This window comes from Pholcus phalangioides, unplaced genomic scaffold (genome assembly GCF_987345545.1).
Source record: "Pholcus phalangioides strain wild (caught in Gottingen) unplaced genomic scaffold, Ppha-v1.0 ptg000022l_1, whole genome shotgun sequence".
Lineage (NCBI taxonomy): Eukaryota > Metazoa > Arthropoda > Arachnida > Araneae > Pholcidae > Pholcus > Pholcus phalangioides.
In genome coordinates this window covers 41,701,151-41,718,357 of record NW_028301615.1, presented here as the reverse complement: position 1 = coordinate 41,718,357, position 17,207 = coordinate 41,701,151, and the positions used below count along the sequence as shown (strand labels likewise).

The following is a 17,207-nucleotide window of genomic DNA, read 5'->3' as shown; positions in this document are numbered from 1 at the left end:
GGCTTTTCTGAAATCACGCATTTAATACACATGTAATAACAGAATACGCAACATAAGTATATAGAAAACAAAATAAATATACAGAAAAAACAACTCAAATATATAGAAAATTCACTAATAACATAAAGGCACAACATTAATATATATTTATTTATTTATTTATAAAATCCGAACACAAATGCATAGAAACACAACAAAAATAAATGGAAACGCAAATGTATTACAGTAGATTTTATTTCGTCATTATCGTCTTTCACGTTATTTCGTTTCTCATTAGACATAAGGAGCATCTTATACAATTGTCCAACACTAGTTTGTCAGCACCAAGGTTGACCATTTAACCTCCTGGTATCGTCTATGGTCTTCTTATCACTTTTTCACCATATCATAACGCTCAAAAAGCATTTTTCAACTGTTAACAGGCTGATATCTCAGGAACAAAGCGCCATTAAACCTTTTTCATGGTGACATTCGTGTTAGGCAGTTCGAAATCATTTGGAATCGCATATTTTAATGGAAGACGCAATTTCATTGCTGTCCAGTATTACCAACGAAATGAATTTTTACAAATTCTTATTTTAGAAAGCAAAAGCAGAAATATTCGAGTACTAATGGCATGACTTTTGTGGAAAATCAACAAAACACACGGAGGAGAAAATAAATTTCGAAATATAGCGCTATAATAATAAGGCCTCTTTCGTTCGGACTAAACGGAGCTTTGTGACGGCGGAATGATCCGATGTATCGTATTAAATAAGTTATTGCGTTTTGGGGGTAAAGGAAAATGTTTCGCGAATTCTGTTTCAAGTCGGAAAACGCGGTCTGCCTTTACGGTTAACGAATTCCTTTATCGCTAGAATTTAGAGGAAACTTCGATTAGTTCTAACGAGGCAACCAACGTTTCTGTGTGTGTGATATGCACGAGCGTATTATGAGGGATTAATGGTTCCCTTTCTGCAGGAAATTCTCTGACTGCAATGATTTCGCTGGCAAGGGTTTTCGAATATCACAGATCGCCGAGGGAGTATCGTGGAAGAGGCAGGGAAACAGCAGCAACGTGGAGGCAGTTCATTTTCTACCTGCCATGGCGTGTGTGTTGCGCGTCGAATGATTGAATGCAATGGACTTTCGCCCGCACACACTCTCTCTCTCTCTCTTTGCATTCACATTTCTATTGCAACGTTCATGGCATATACAGTTGGTGCGTTTGTATATTTCTGGCATAAGCGATTGCTGATTCTCAAGTTTGTATATCGGTGCTATTGATAGTGCTGTGTGCGCCCCTTGATGTGATCACATCAGGTCTCGGGGTTTTGATGACAATAACCGATTGGCAACTACAGTCGACGCCGCTCATTAAAATCACGTGTACCGTGATCATTTGGGTATTCTTATCGCTTTTCCAAAGAACGGAACAGACGGATATCATAACATGGGAACAAAATTCGTTTTTTGTTATCGGGACATCGGATAATGCTATTAATTTATTTTTTTCCGTCGATAGTTTTTTTTCCCGCATTCTTTAGCTGAGGTTTAACAAACGTATTTTTCCCCCTGTAAGTTATGATTATCAGGCTGCTAGACTATGTAGGAGGCTAGAAAGTGTTCTCTTCTCTTTCCCTTGTTGACAAACATTTCCGTTCTTAGTGTCGCGATTGGTCTACAGTGTTCGCTGTGATCCACGTTTGGAGCTGCTTTTGCAATGCCATCCTGTAGTGAGAGCAAATGTATGACGTATAAGAAAAAACTTTCCATCAGTTCTCGATCAGTTTCTTTCAGTTAACCAGATTTAATCATAGATACCGGAGAATAATTCACACGGGATCTATGAAACGCATTGTACATTTGAAAAAATCTCGTAATTCGCAATATGCAGTACATTCGACAGGTTTATTCCGAGCTTCACAATCGCTGAATAACAAAAATGCAGGATTTTAGTCAATGGAAAAAAAGAAGTCTCGTTTTAGAACAAAAAAGAGGAATGGTTGAACATTTTACAACCAATCATGTGAGAAATAAAAACAGAGTCGCCCCGTTTTACAAATATCCGTTTACCACGAACGGGATGTATGGTCATGGTACTTGCAAACGGGATTTCCGTCGGATATAGTTATCATTTGGCTATTGTTATCAGAAACCTCGAGTCTCGATGCAATCACATTAAGCGGCATGGACTGTATATCCAAAAAATTCTGGTTGTAAATACGATGAACATTTCCGAACGTTTTCGTTCCTGGTTCGTAACTGGTTTCAAAATGTAAAATATTGCTTTTTTTTGCAATTTTTCCAAAACCACAGACTTTTCCCCCTCTTAAGCTAATTTTTCTTTTCATTCAGAAATTGTGAGAAGTTGGAATGGAACTGTCTAATTTGTATCACGAACTGCACGGTACTTCTTATAATGTACGGTACGTTCTACAGATTCTCTTGCGAAAATATTTTCCGGCCGAAGAGCTGTGGTTGTGGCCAGTTGAAAAAATATGACCATGAACTGAAAAAAAAAAGGGTTTTTTAATCTTACACTCATTGGCGTATTTAAAGTGGGGGTGGGGGCTTATCGGGCTAAAATAGCCCAGGGTGGCAAGTTCGAGGAATGAACGGTCGCAAAATTTGTATATCCCCCTCCGGAGGTGGTATTGCCATAGAACTGCCTCTGCCTAGACAGTGAGGGAAGTATGGAGTGCGCGAGCATTGGAGTGGCCAAAAGAGTGTACAAGCATTGGAGTGGCCAAAAGAGTGTACAAGCATGTGATTGACCAAAAGAGCATGCAAGCATGTGAGTGACCAAACGAGTACGCAAGCATGTGAGTTGCCAAAAGAGTACGCAAGCATGTGAGTGACCAAAAGAGTACACAAGCATGTGAGTTACCAAAAGACTACAAATACAAATACAACGCCACAACAGGCAAAATGCCCAACGAGGTGGCTGATAAAAAGATGCCCATAAAAATATGGTTGAAAAAAACCATCACGAGCCAGCCAGGATTCGAACCTGGAATCTTCTGATCCGTAGTCAGACGCGTTATCCGTTGCGCCACTGGCCCCACAAAGCCCTACGCAAGCATGTGAGTGACCAAAGAGTACGCAAGCATATGAGTGACAAAAAGAGTGGCTCAGAGACAGAGGCGTATTTACAGTGGCGTAAGCTAAGCCGGCCACGACCCATGACGGCAGATCTGAGATATGAGTCGTCAAGAAAATTAGACTAGCGAAAAGATGGAAAATTCTTATAGCCCACAGGTGGCAAAATCATAAATGTGACACTGCTTGCACATGCCTTCACTATGAGCAAGAAATTGCAAAAGAAACGCTACATGTACGTAAGTAATAGCTGCTATAAGGCCCGATTAGGACATTGTGAACCTTGGTAAGTAAGTTTTTGTCAGTCAGGGAGCCTTGTGACCGCTTACATAGTTTTGAAGATTGATAACGATAACTTTTTCAGGGAAAAATGAGCCTGGTTCAACCTTAGCTTCAAAATACCCCCAAAAATAAATTAGACAAAAAATTAATTCATAACATGAACTTAAGTCCCAATATAGCTAAAACGAATTTTTCTGCTATATTATGATATTGTTCTGTTCCGTACTTTGCGAAAGTAACGTTATATGATATAATAAAGTTTAAAAATAAATCCAAATTGTGACAGATAGACAACAAATAATCCGAATGATAACATTATCCGTGATTTTAATAAGCAGCGTCTGCAATTACATGAGACCTTCCATCATTCGTTGAAACAGTAATCAACGTCAAAGCATTTTATAGTTCTAACATTTTTATGTAATTGATAAAGCGAAACAGAAAATCAGGAAAATAATCAAATCAAATCCCGCCGAAATACTAATTGGTGAAGGTATTTTGTTCGACGGTTATACTATATATACTGAGGGAAATAGAGCGATTATGTTACGAACACACGCGTGAATCAATTTACATAACTATTTTGTTCACTAAACAGCCCATGGCCCGAATTCAAAATTTTACATTAAAAGACGAAACCACCAAACCAGAACACGGCTCCCACTCTGTCGACGAAGCCAATCGCCCTCCGCGTGGCGATATAAATAATCACTACAGCATAGATGCCAACGCTTCCGATTTTTAACCTTTTATTGAAATAATCCGTCCGAAAGCCGTATTCTTCCGATTTTTCGTATTTATCGAAAAAATCCCTTAAAATTCTCAATTAGGCTTCTCATGAATGAAAAATTCCTAGGAAAAATACTCATTCAATCCTTGCAATCCCGGGCTAGCCATGTTTTCTCGAAAATTAGGATTACAATTATGGTAAATCGGCATTTGTTGCCAAATATGTATGCCATAAGTGAGCAAAGTTGATAGTTATTACTAAAATTGCCGAAAAACCACCAATGGCGGGAGATTAAGAGCTACTGGAAATCAAGGTGGAATTTTAATCTGTTATGAATACTTTGAAAAATAATCTTGTGACCGAAAACTTATGACGAATATGTAAGCTAAAATATTCATATTTAGCAACAACCTTTTACAAGTTTACAAAATAATTAGTTATGTCCTAGGTTAAGTGACCTGGGGTACATTTACAGACCACTTAAACTTAAATCACGGAGCTGTTCCATATCACTTAATTGAGGTAAGAATGTGCCACAGGTATAATATACTTAAATGGCCCCGTGGCATATTCCCAGATCACTTATGGGACACGAGGGACATGTACAAACCACACAAATGACCTGGGTTATTTACAGATCACGTAAATGACCTGTGGCACTATTGCACATCACAAAATGACCCGGCGGAAAGAAAAGAATTTTCGTTGAAACTAGTTGTTGTACTGTCGTAGACTTCGCCATAACTTGTTTAATATCGAAAAAAAAAAAGGATATCTTTATTTTTTAAAACTTTATTGAAAACTGTCTCCATGATCAACAGCAGGGCCGTCATTTCAACTTTTTCCGGGGGGGGGGGGGGCAAAGCACATGTACTCAATGTACGTATATATATATATATATATATATATCATTTTTAGTGTATTTTCAAAAGCCGGGGAGGGGGATACGGCTCCCCCCACCTGCCCCCCCCTAAATGACGGGCCTGATTAACGGTTTAAAAGTTAATAAGGACTAAATTTTGCATCCCTACTAATCAAATTGCGTTTTAGAACATCCGTTACAAGGAATGTCTATTTGGTGTAAATTTCATTAGATGCCAAAATAGTCTTCTAAACAATTAAGGCCGGTATTACACTATAAAAGTTTGATAAAATCCCTTTTATAAAACTAAAAAAATTCAACTAATAAAGCTCATAGGTTACACTCGAGCAAATGCAACCGATAATCTTATTGGTTGAATTTTCCAAGTTTTATAGAAGGACTTTTAGAAAAATTTTATAGTGTAATACCGGCCTAACTGAGAAGGATTATGTGCCTTCCAATCGTTTAAAATGGTTTCTAAAACAGATTCATCTCTAACAAATTAGAATAGGATCGTATGATGTCATGCGATGTGACGCATCTTGCTGTAGAGCAGACACTTTTGTCATGTTGAACCTCGGTTTTCATTAGAAAGTGTGGGCAGTCGGAATAAGATCAGATCATTTTTATTCGTTTCATGTAGAAAGGGAATCATTCATGAAAATCCGAATAGGAACATTTCAGGTAAAACTACATGACATTTTCACGTTTATTCGATAAAAATAGACCGGGAAAAATCACTTTAATATCTGTAAAAAGTATAAGCACTCGTAGGTAATTTACAGGGTTGTCATAAATCAAACAACTTAGTCGATATACGATATTTCGCAGTCACCCCTAGTGACTGCGAAAATCAATTAATGCCGATGAAATAAGCATAGAAAAATTTATTGAAACCGTTTGCTGTATATAATATATATACTGTGTGATACACTGCACCATAATTTTTAAACGAGTTGAATTTAATGCAAACTATGTGTTTCTATGATTAACGGTTTAAAAGTTTGACGGCCGTATTCACCAACACAGTTTAAACTGCAATCGCAGGTAAAAGGATTGAAGGTCGAAACGGATAGGTAAAATTGGGGATTTTAACCAATCCGTGTCGATCGGTAATTGTTTAACCTGCGATTGTAGTTTAAACTATGTTGGTGAATACGGCCGTTATAGTGAGATCTTTCTTCGTCTGCGCCCTGCGATAGTGATACAGGTACCGTTTCGACATGGGTTTCTTATTGCGTCCATCATTTTCAAATGCATAAAATTCAGTGATGCTATTTGAATTTTTCGAAATTTTGGTGCTGCAACCGTAGGTTTCTGTTTCTCATCTCATTCTTGAGCGCTTATACTCCGAGAAACACCTTTATCTTGAATTTCATCAACATTAATAGAATTTCGCGGCCAGTATGGGCAGGTACATCGGCAATGTGATTTTAACCCCACCCGGTACATAGCGATAACATTAATCAGCGCTATGGGGACAAAACTTATTGTATGAATAGAAGTTCTTCGTTTACTAACCACGTGGAGCGAAAATTTCCCTCAAAAATTTCCCTTTTGAGTCTTTCCCTCCCAAATTCCTCAGAATTAATGTGCTGCCATCTATAGGTAAAAATAACTAGCCCAGTAGTGTAGCTTTAGAAAAAGCACCAAATTAAAAAAATATATATATTATTTTTATTTGGTGATTTCTCTCAAAATTTCCCCATTCACCAATTTTTTTTACTATGGGAACAAAATGTCGGATAGGTTAGCTTGGTAATTTAATGAGCTCTATCCAGTATGTCCTTGAAGGGTATGCAATATGCCTCAGCAATTGCGATGATCCAGAATCGGAGTGAAGCGGAACATTCATGAGTGATCATTTAGGGCTCGGATTTCTCTTTGCATCTGTTTTTATTTATTTTTTTTTTTTGCATATTTCGCTATTTTTACGTGATAGAGCATATTTTCAAATATTTAAGGTGTATTTCATGATTTTGGATAAAAAATAAATTTTTCCTCTATATTCCAATCCAAATTCAAATTGGCTTTTGCGGTTCTTGCCTTTGACGAGAACTCTTAGGGCTAGGATTTTTATGCACTTTGACCTTTAAAAACCAAACACACCCCGCTTCCCATCTCACTGAGATATCGAAGCGTTCCTGGAGGATGGGTGTGTCTGGAAATTTTATTAAATTTCTTCAGAATAATAAATAAAAATATTACATATAGTTTGCACATATAAATTCACATATAATCAATGTTCGTCAATGGACACATCATAATATACGGAGGGAGAAATTAAAAATCAACAGTAAAATCTACATCATAATCTTCTGAAAGTTCTTGATTCCATCCGAAGATGAACATTCTGGCGTCCATGCGCTCTAAACAGCGTCCCTTGACACTGTGGTCATAGCTTTGTTGAGGTACATTCTTGAAGAGTCCGTCGGTTCGTAAAATCTCACCGATGATTGTCTCTGGAATAAAATCTCAATTTACAAGTTGATTAGATATTCGTCAGTACGAAATGTCGATAGGCGCAACGTCGCTTAGCTCTCAGTAGATGGGTTTCAGCGACGAGGCCGCAGATCGTATATTCTAGTAGGGTCCGGGCGAAAGCACCTAGTTGATACATAGTCGTCATCAGCACCTCGTTTACGCTTCGTGCCAACCCATTTGGTATGGATATGATAAATATTTTTGTCCAAGAATTGGATCAGCTGGCGAAGTCGACCGAAGTTCATTGGGCTCTGAAGTACGCGTCGCTTCCAGCAAAGCTTTCCATTATCCGGAATGTGGCCGAAATGGAACTGTTTAGTGTGCGGGCAGGAACACAGATAATGCTGTAATGTCCCGACTTGACCACAAAGACACTTGTCATTGTTGGACTTTTTAAAACGTTCTAAATATACTGGTAACGGACCATGCTCTGTAACCATAATAATCTTTTCGCGCGACCAAATGAAAGGATGCCAGCGAACATGCCACTTTCTCAACAGCTCACTCTTTAATTGGTATTTGACATAGCTGCGTGGCAGTAAGTGTTGTTCGTCTGTGGTCAAAATAGTGGCATTCTTGGCCAGACGATCAGCCATCTCATTACCTGTAATTCCTGTGTGAGCATTAACCCATATTATACGAATCGAATGATGGGAGAAAAGTAGCTGTCGAATCCTACGAATATCATGATGTGTTGAGCGGGGATCGCAGATAGCTTGAAGGTAAGAAGCGCTATCTGAATGTATAACCACCGGGGAGCTTTGTTGCGAGGCCCAGATCACCGCATTCAAGATTGCATATGCCTCCGCCTGGAATACACTTGCACCCTGCGTCAGACGACTACTCCAAGTCTCTTTAACTACATCCAATGAGTCGAGGACTACGTATGCACATGCCGTTGCCTCCCCGATCCGAGAGCCGTCAGTGAATATCCGTACTGTCTCGTCGGTGACCAAAGATCCCGTCGAGGAACCGGTAGAGTTGAACCACGTAACCTGTAGAGGCGCGATGTCAACACTTGGATGATGTAGCCACTCCATGTGCTTTTACTCATATTGGGTTGAACTGACCGGGTGATCATTGATCTGGATGTCCTCCCCGAGATGCAGAACTGCTGTCCGACGTGCTTCATACTCCATTAATAGGCTGAGCGGTGGGTTCCCCGTAGCAACGTATAGCACGTCGTTAGCCGTGGTAACGTATGCCCCCGTTATATATAAGAGGAAGGGTCTCTGCGCCACATCCAGTGCATTTCGCATCTGCTGCGTTGGATGTCTATACCACACCACACATCCATATGAGAGCTGCCTCTGTGCGACCTTCTATACAGTATATTGCGAAATTGCCGACGTAGACCCCCACTTGGGTCCTGCGAGCCTGCGCATCAATTGTAACGTCTCTTGCATCCTGTTGACCTTATATGCGTGATGAAGCTGAGATTGTTGTCAATATGTATCCCTAGATACCGTATATTCGGAGACGGCTTGAGCCTGATGCCGTCGATCTCGATGCAGGGACGTGTAACGGCCACTGTTGCTTTGTATTGTTCACTTCCAACTGGAGATAATTAGAATGAAGCCAATGCGTGAGTCTGTTGAATGTTGCGTTCGCCAGCGGTCCGATGTCCTTGTATTTCTTCGCCGCTATGATGAAAATAAGGTCATCTGCAAACGCCTGCATATAAACTTCGGGGCCCCAGTCAGTTTTCAGTAGTGAATCTAGAACTATGGACCAGAATAGAGGTCCGCTGCAGGAACCCTGTGGGCATCCGGATAACTGTCGCTTTGTAGCCGGACCGGCGTCTGTAACTATTGTGACATGGCGATCCCGCAACATGCTTTCAACCATTCGTACGAGGTTTCCCGGTATCGGAAGTCGTCGCACTCTGTTGATTATGATTTCGTGTCTAACTGAATCAAAGGCTCCTCTGATGTCCACCGAAACCAGGGCTGTCAGATAACCTTGTCTCTGTCTACGTCCAACTTCATTAAGAAGTGCGGCCACTGCCTTCTCCGCAGACCCTCCTCCTCTAAATCCAAATTGTAACGGACTGAGCCATTGCTGTTGCTCGAGGTAGTATGTAATACGTTGGACGATAATCTTCTCGAAAACTTTACCCAAAGTGGATAAAAGAAAGGTAGGTCGATATGACTGAAGCAGCGCTGGGTCCCTATCCTTTTTCAGAAGCAGTAGAATATTGCCTCTTTTAAAATGCCTAGGGAAAATTGATAGCTCCAGTAGCCTGTTGAAGATGCACGTCACAGTTTTGTCATGTGCCTTAAAAAGCGCCTTCAATAACGGGATACTGATGTTATCTAAGCCAGGTGCTTTTTTATTGTTCAGCTTTTTAATAATGTGTCGGACTTCCTGAACAGAGACCGGCAAGTCCGTTCCTTGAATAAGCGGACGGAGTGGAGTCAGTCCAATTTCATCACTGGGATCAGGAAAGATAGCCGACAGCTGGTGCAGCGCAGTTTCCAGCACCGTAGCTCCTATGTGGGGTTTACTGGTCATCATAACCTGTGTAGGCAGTTGTTTAGCCTTGAAAAAGGGCTTATAAGCAATTCCGTATGGTCTGCTTTCGTCCTCACAGAACTTGGTCCAGCATTTGTTTCTGGTCCTCCTGATCATTTTAATGTATTGAGCGCGGTTCTTCCTGAATGCATGTCCTGCCGTGATTTTGAGTTCCCCTTTGGCTATTATAAACTTCCGTTCCAGCTCACGTACCTGTCTTCTTCGAGCTGCAAGTTCATCAGTCCACCAATTGGGGAGTTGTTTAGTTGTTTTTTGTACATATCCTAGCACTTCCGTGCATCGATGATGTAACTCCTGCTTGGCTGCATCGACACATTCATCAACATCCTCCTCGGTAGTGGTCATGTGCAACTGCTCTCGGAGATCTTGAAAGATGGGTCCTGAAACGTATCGAATTTTGGCCAGTTTTCTTGATGAAGTACGAAAGTAAGAGGTCGTCTGGCGTACTGGTGCGACACTAAGTAGCAAATGTATGTATTTGTGACAGCTGTGAGAATCTTCATCACATATTTATTATTTATGCACTGAAAATAGAACACCGTTGCTGATTGGTAAAAAATCCTGAAATTCAGGTTTTTCAACCAATCAGAAATGGCATTGAATTGCTAGAGCATAAGAATACTAGCCGTTCAACAATACTGCGTGTGCTGTAAATAGATTAGTCATCTGAATCGGTATCGGTGATGGTAACTCGTGGGAAAAATTGGTAAATCGGGGGGGGGGAATTTTATCGTTTGTGGGAAATTTTGAGAGTTTTTATCAAATATAAAAATAATTTTGTGCTTTTCTAAAGCTAAATACACTACTTGGCTAGGTATTTTTACCTATAGATGGCAGTATATTTATTCTGAATTTGCAGAAAAAAACTCAAAAGGGAAATTTTGGCTCCATGTGGTTAGTTAGTAAAACGAAGAATTTCTATTCATAAAATAACTAATGGTTGAAAATAGTTTAGGCAGCATCGATACTTCTCATTATTTTATTATTTTGCTAAAACTAATGTTATTTGAGATAGGAATAAAAACATATTTAGGACATATTTTTAGTTTTATAGAGCATATTTGCAGTTTTTTAAGAGTATAAATGCATATTTTATAGAGCATTTTTGAAGTTTTTAGAGCATAAAAATCCTAGCCCTAGTGATCACAAAGAAGCTAATATAATACATATTTACTACTCAGAAGGAAACTGAATTAAGAATCCAAAAATAACGAATACTTCACTTAATCTAGTGAAACAAACATCGAAAAGGAAAATTAATTTCAAATGTTTCGAAACATCACAGTTGTCTTCAAAGTTGTTTACAACATGAATTTTATATTCGATCTGCATTGTGATATCGTGTCCTGTATTTAATAGAAACTTAGGTTATTCTATGATTCAAATCAATGCAAGCAACAGAATATCTATCGAAATATCTATCTCTCATAAATCAAATAATACTCGTACAACGTGGAAATATTATTAATGACATATACATGAATACTAATTAAATCAAGTAATGGGAAAAAACAATGTACCTGATGAGAGAATAATGTGCAGCATGCACTCGTTTAATTAACGAACGCCGACCTCATAATATTTTCATTCATAATGCACTGTTATGCTTTTTCGCTGAGTTCTTTCATCACATATTTATTATTTGGATAGGAAAGAGATCGCGCTGATGAGAAATGCTGATTAACATGCTGATTCCACTCCACCTATCACCGGTAAGAAAACCATTTACGTTATCCGCATGGAAATCTTTTCCGAACGTGGTAATTAAACTGTCGGGACCAGGACTTCGATAATGGCTGCAGAACGCTTCGGTTGAACTTGAATGAATTCATTCGATGGGATAATTATAAGTTTGGTCCGTTTAAAAGCCAGTCATGATAGGTCCTCAAGCCAGTTTCTAACTAACAGAGGTCTATGTAAAAAAAAAATCGATTTCACACACACACACAGAAGTATATGCAAATTGTTTGAAACATCAGAGAAACATTTTTTCGGCGGTTTTCTAAACATTAATACAAAATCTTCATATTTTTATGTAATTAAATTTCCAATTAACTGTAATCTTTTTTTAAATGTCTATCATCCTTAACTATACAATTAACAACTAATTTGAAAATAATTATTGATTTTTCAAGCTATAGTTGAATTCCGTTACTACGAACTCCAAGGGACTGAAGAAATCACTTCGTTCTAATTAAATTTCATTATAAAGGAATTTTGATTTTAAGAATTTTAACATTCGCCAAAAAGATTTCATTGTAGCGGAATCCGATTCTGAGAGAAAAATTACTAATTTACGTTCTAATAAAGAGAATGAAGTTAAATTTTGCAAATAACACAAAGCAACTCAAACCAATTAGGCTTTTCATCACTTTTTTTGCATAAGTTAACATTTTTGAGGGCATGATTTTTTTTGAACAAGTATTGTGTAAACCTAGGAAATAACAAAATCCTACGCTTGCTCGAATAAATGATCTCGAAGGTTAAGATTATAAAATTTGGATGAATTTTTTTTCCGAATGGCTGTAAGTAACGATTTGGAAATTTTGTGATGTTAGTAAAATTGCCCTTTCTGACTATAGTTTCCATTCAGCGAGCGAATTTCCCTGTCTTTCACGAGTACAGCGCCACCCATCAGCAAATTTTTAGATTTTTTTCTTCCCTTCTCCAAACAAAATTCCATTACTTCAGGGATATTCACGCAAAATTTCAAGTCATTTTGACCGGCATTTCTTATTTTACAGCATTTTGAAATTTTGAGCATTAATTATAATCACTGTATTTTGTTGATTTGTAGAAAAAATTAAAAAAAAAAAATCCGCTTTCGTTGTGACGGATTTCTCATTTCGTAGTATTGTAACTTGCAATACATTGTTCCTATTTAAATTTATTTGGGGGATTAGAAAAGTTTTCGTTGTAACGAGATTTTTGTAACAACGGTATTCGTTAAAACGGGAATCGACTGCACTTTTACAAAACGAATGATAGTGATTATAAGACTGTTAAAAATTTTAAGATCACTCAATTTTGCCAATTATCGTAAGATTTAACAAAACGGCCAAAATATTTCTGGCTATGACTCTCAAGTTCGTAAGTAGGATATAAATAAGTCGAAAATTGGCTTCAAGGGAAATTCACCTTTCCGTTAAATGCATAAATATAGATAAGGGTCGTGTGAAACATGACAAGCCTGTCACTCTAACCAAAGAGATTCACTCCCGATAACTGAAGAAAATGATAAAATCATCCTTCGTTATCTCTTCGTTATAATCTTGAAGAAAAAACCATTAAATAATCCGTTTCCTCTTAATCTTTTCGACGAGGTGCATTAAACAACTGCAAGAAGAAATAAAATTCTCGCACAAAGAAACACATAGGAAAAACTAACGGTCGCTTCCCTGAATTTTCTCTAAGTCAGTCGTTTTAAAAATACATATGGTGATCATTACTTATATTTACAAATGGTTTCATTCCTCTATACCAGAGGTCTTCAACCTTTTTCTAGTCGCGAGCACTGCCTGTATCCTGCATCAAAAGAAGAGCACCCTTTCGGCAAGTTTGACGTACAAATGCATGAAATCAGGATTGTTTTAATCTTTGAATATACAATTTGTACAACGTGCTTATTCGGAACCTTGATTAAGTGCATGCGAGCACGAAATCGAACACGGATATCGAGCACTATGGGTGCTTCAGGTAGCCCCGTGGTGATCGCGAGCAACAGGTTGAGGATGCCTGCTCTATGCTGTGAAAGGAAAGATACATGGATAACTTGAACTATCAGATATATAGAGGCATAGTAGTTATATACAGTCCACTTTCATTATAACGACTCCATGTTATAGCGACCATTCCATTATAACGATCGGTGTGATAATTCCAAATGTTTTCGCATAACAAGTATGCTATATGTTTTTCTCTCGATATAACACATGTTTTCGACGGAGTGGGGGGGGGGGAAATACGACCATTATAACGATATTCGACTGTATTTTAGTAAGCTTTCTTTACACATGGTTTAAGAAATTCATGTCATTAGAAAGCGTGTCCGGAAAATTCACCGCCAGCAATTCACCGACAACAATTCACCGCCGGAAAATTCACCGACCAACAATTCACCGCTAGGAAAATTCACCGACCAACAATTCACCGCCATGCAATTCACCGCTAGGAAAATTCACCGCTAGGAAAATTCACCGACCGACAATTCACCACTAGGAAAATTCACCGCTAGGAAAATTCACCGACCGACAATTCACCGCCATGCAATTCACCGACAACAGTTCAATGCGAGGGAGTGAGCGATTGAGTTACTGAGTGAGTGAGTGACTGAGTGACCGAGTGAGTCAGTGACTGAGTGACCGAGTCAGTGATTGAGTGACCGAGTGAGTAAATGATTGAGTGACAGAGTCAGTGAATGAGTGACCGAGTGAGTGAGTGACCCAGTGAGTGACTGAGTGACCGAGTAAGTAAGTGATTGAGTGACCGAGTGAGTAAGTGATTGAGCGGGTGAGTGAGTGACCCAGTAGTGAGTGAGTGAGTGACCCAGTGAGTGACTGAGTGACCGAGTAAGTAAGTGATTGAGTGACCGAGTGAGTAAGTGATTGAGCGGGTGAGTGAGTGACCCAGTAGTGACTGAGTGAGTGAGTGACCCAGTGAGTGACTGAGTGACCGAGTAAGTAAGTGATTGAGCGGATGAGTGAGTAAGTGATTGAGCGGATGAGTGAGTAAGTGATTGAGCGGATGAGTGAGTGACCCAGTAGTGACTGAGTGACTGAGTGACCGAGTAAGTGAATGAGTGACCCAGTGAGTGACTGAGTGACCGAGTAAGTAAGTGATTGAGTGACCGAGTGAGTGAGTGACCCAGTGAGTGACTGAGTGACCGAGTAAGTGATTGAGTGACACAGTGAGTGACTGAGTGATTGAGTGACCCAGTGAGTGACTGAGTGACCGAGTAAGTAAGTGATTGAGTGACCGAGTGAGTGAGTGACCGAGTAAGTAAGTGATTGAGTGACCGAGTGAGTGAGTGACCGAGTGAGTGAGTGACCGAGTAAGTAAGTGATTGAGTGACACAGTGAGTGACTGAGTGACCGAGTTAGTAAGTGATTGAGTGACCGAGTAAGTAAGTGACTGAGTGACCCAGTGAGTGACTGAGTGACCGAGTAAGTAAGTGATTGAGTGACCGAGTGAGTGAGTGACCTCGTAAGTAAGTGATTGAGTGACCCAGTGAGTGACTGAGTGACCGAGTAAGTGATTGAGCGAGCGAGTAAATTGGTTAGTGAGTGAGGGAGTGAGTGAATGGTCAGTAAGTGAGTGAGGGAGTGAGTGAATGGTCAGTAAGTGAGTGAGGGAGTGAGTGAATGGTCAGTAAGTGAGTGAGGGAGTGAGTGAATGGTCAGTAAGTGAGTGAGGGAGTGAGTGAATTGGTTAGTTAGTTAGTTTTTAACCTAGTAGTGTCACAAATGATTAAAAAATCCGATTGTTCCGAAAACGTATTTATGATGAAGTGTTGATTTGAAGACACTTGGATCGGGCGTCCTCTTCGCCGTGGTGGTCGTCGTCAGCCGCGCTTTGACATCGACATTTGGAACTGCTTTCAAGGAACGCGTAACGATTTCCCTAATACCAACAATTCTATAGAAGGATGGCATCGAGCGTTCCAACAGCAATTGTCTGCTCACCACCCAGATATATGGAAGTTCATCGGTGCCATAAAAATAGAACAGAGTTTGAATGAAGTTCGGATGGAGCAAATTGTAAGTGGACAAAACCATCACATTAGGAGAAAGAAATACCGGGACTCTGCGCAGAGATTAACATACCCCCTGTGAGTGGCCACGAAAATTTTTAATTTTTATAAATTTTAAAACGAATAAAATCCAGGGCACACATCCAGTAACGGGGACCCAATACGCAGATATTTAGTGGGGCACCCATACACTGGATTTATCTCGGACTTCCGCTGTTGAAAATTCTACAATGTTAAACGACAGAAAAGAATGAGATTCATCCAGTGCCCCCAAAATGAAACGAGACCCCTGACTCGGAAGCCAATCGGGCATCCCCCTGTGAGAGCCACTGCAAATATTCATTTTACCAACGAATAAAATCCAGCCCCCCCCCCCTCACGCAATTACCCTTGACCCAATTCGCAAATTTTATGGGGTCCCAGACTGGATATACATTGGGCTTCCACTATCGCAAGGACCCCTGGAAATGAAACCTTTTAACTTCCCCATGAAGGTATACGTGCAATCCCCCGGGTACCCCGACCCTGTATGTTAGGAGCACTGGTGATATATGTATATTTTACGTATACATACCTCTCGGCATGACCCCCACGAGGGAAGGGCTGGCAGGGGCGGAACGTTTCTTATCGCTTTTTGATATTTTCACACTATAAATTAAGCACAGAGGGGCCCGTGAAAAAGCTGGTTTGGGGGCCCGCCATCTATTTCAGCTTAGGGGACCTGCTGTAGGATGTGGGAAACTCTGGGTACATGCACATTACTTGGTCCCGATGTGTCAAATGGGTCCCGATATATGCAAGAGTTAAATGAAAACTTGACCCCAAAATGGTAACCGACTTCCGTAACACAAAAACGTAACAGATTTCCATCACTCAAAAAACGTCACCGACTCCCGTAATAAAAAAATCGTCACTAATTTCCGTTGCATAGGAAGTATATATATACGTATATAGTAAATATAGAGTACATATAGATACGCACTAAGGCGGTATTCCTGAAAGTTCATCACGTGAAATCGCGGGTAACAGCTAGTTCAGCATAAAAAAAATCCATTGGTTACTGATGATCAGCGATGTTTTTTATAACATCAAAGTGATAACAGGAGATGATTTTAAGCATTTTTAGGAAGTTAATTCATCGCATATCCACTTACTTTATTATCTTTTAATTCTGTTATTATCCCTTTTAACATTTCATTAGAAGTTTCTGAGTAAAACAGAGTTAATGGAATTTTGTTCAATATACTATCTTGTATTGGGCAACAGCAATTTGTAATTTATACAAATACAAGGCCACAACAGGCAAAACGCCCAGCGAGAAAAAGATGCCCACAATAAATATGGATGTCATATATTTCAAAAATACGGCTACCCGAATCCGTATCATCTGAATTTCTTCTCATAAAGTCATTATTTAAACTTTCCGCCATGTCTTTAGGATATGGCACTTACTCACTCAATAGATCACTCACTCACTAGATCGC

At 39.5% G+C, this 17,207-nt stretch overlaps 1 non-coding gene across 1 annotated transcript; it reads right to left on the bottom strand.

Annotated features, from left to right (window-relative positions):
• Positions 1 to 2,971: 2,971 nt before the first annotated feature.
• On the bottom strand, positions 2,972 to 3,044 carry TRNAR-ACG (transfer RNA arginine (anticodon ACG)). Its single transcript has one exon. It is a non-coding gene; the product is annotated as a tRNA-Arg (tRNA).
• Positions 3,045 to 17,207: the final 14,163 nt, after the last annotated feature.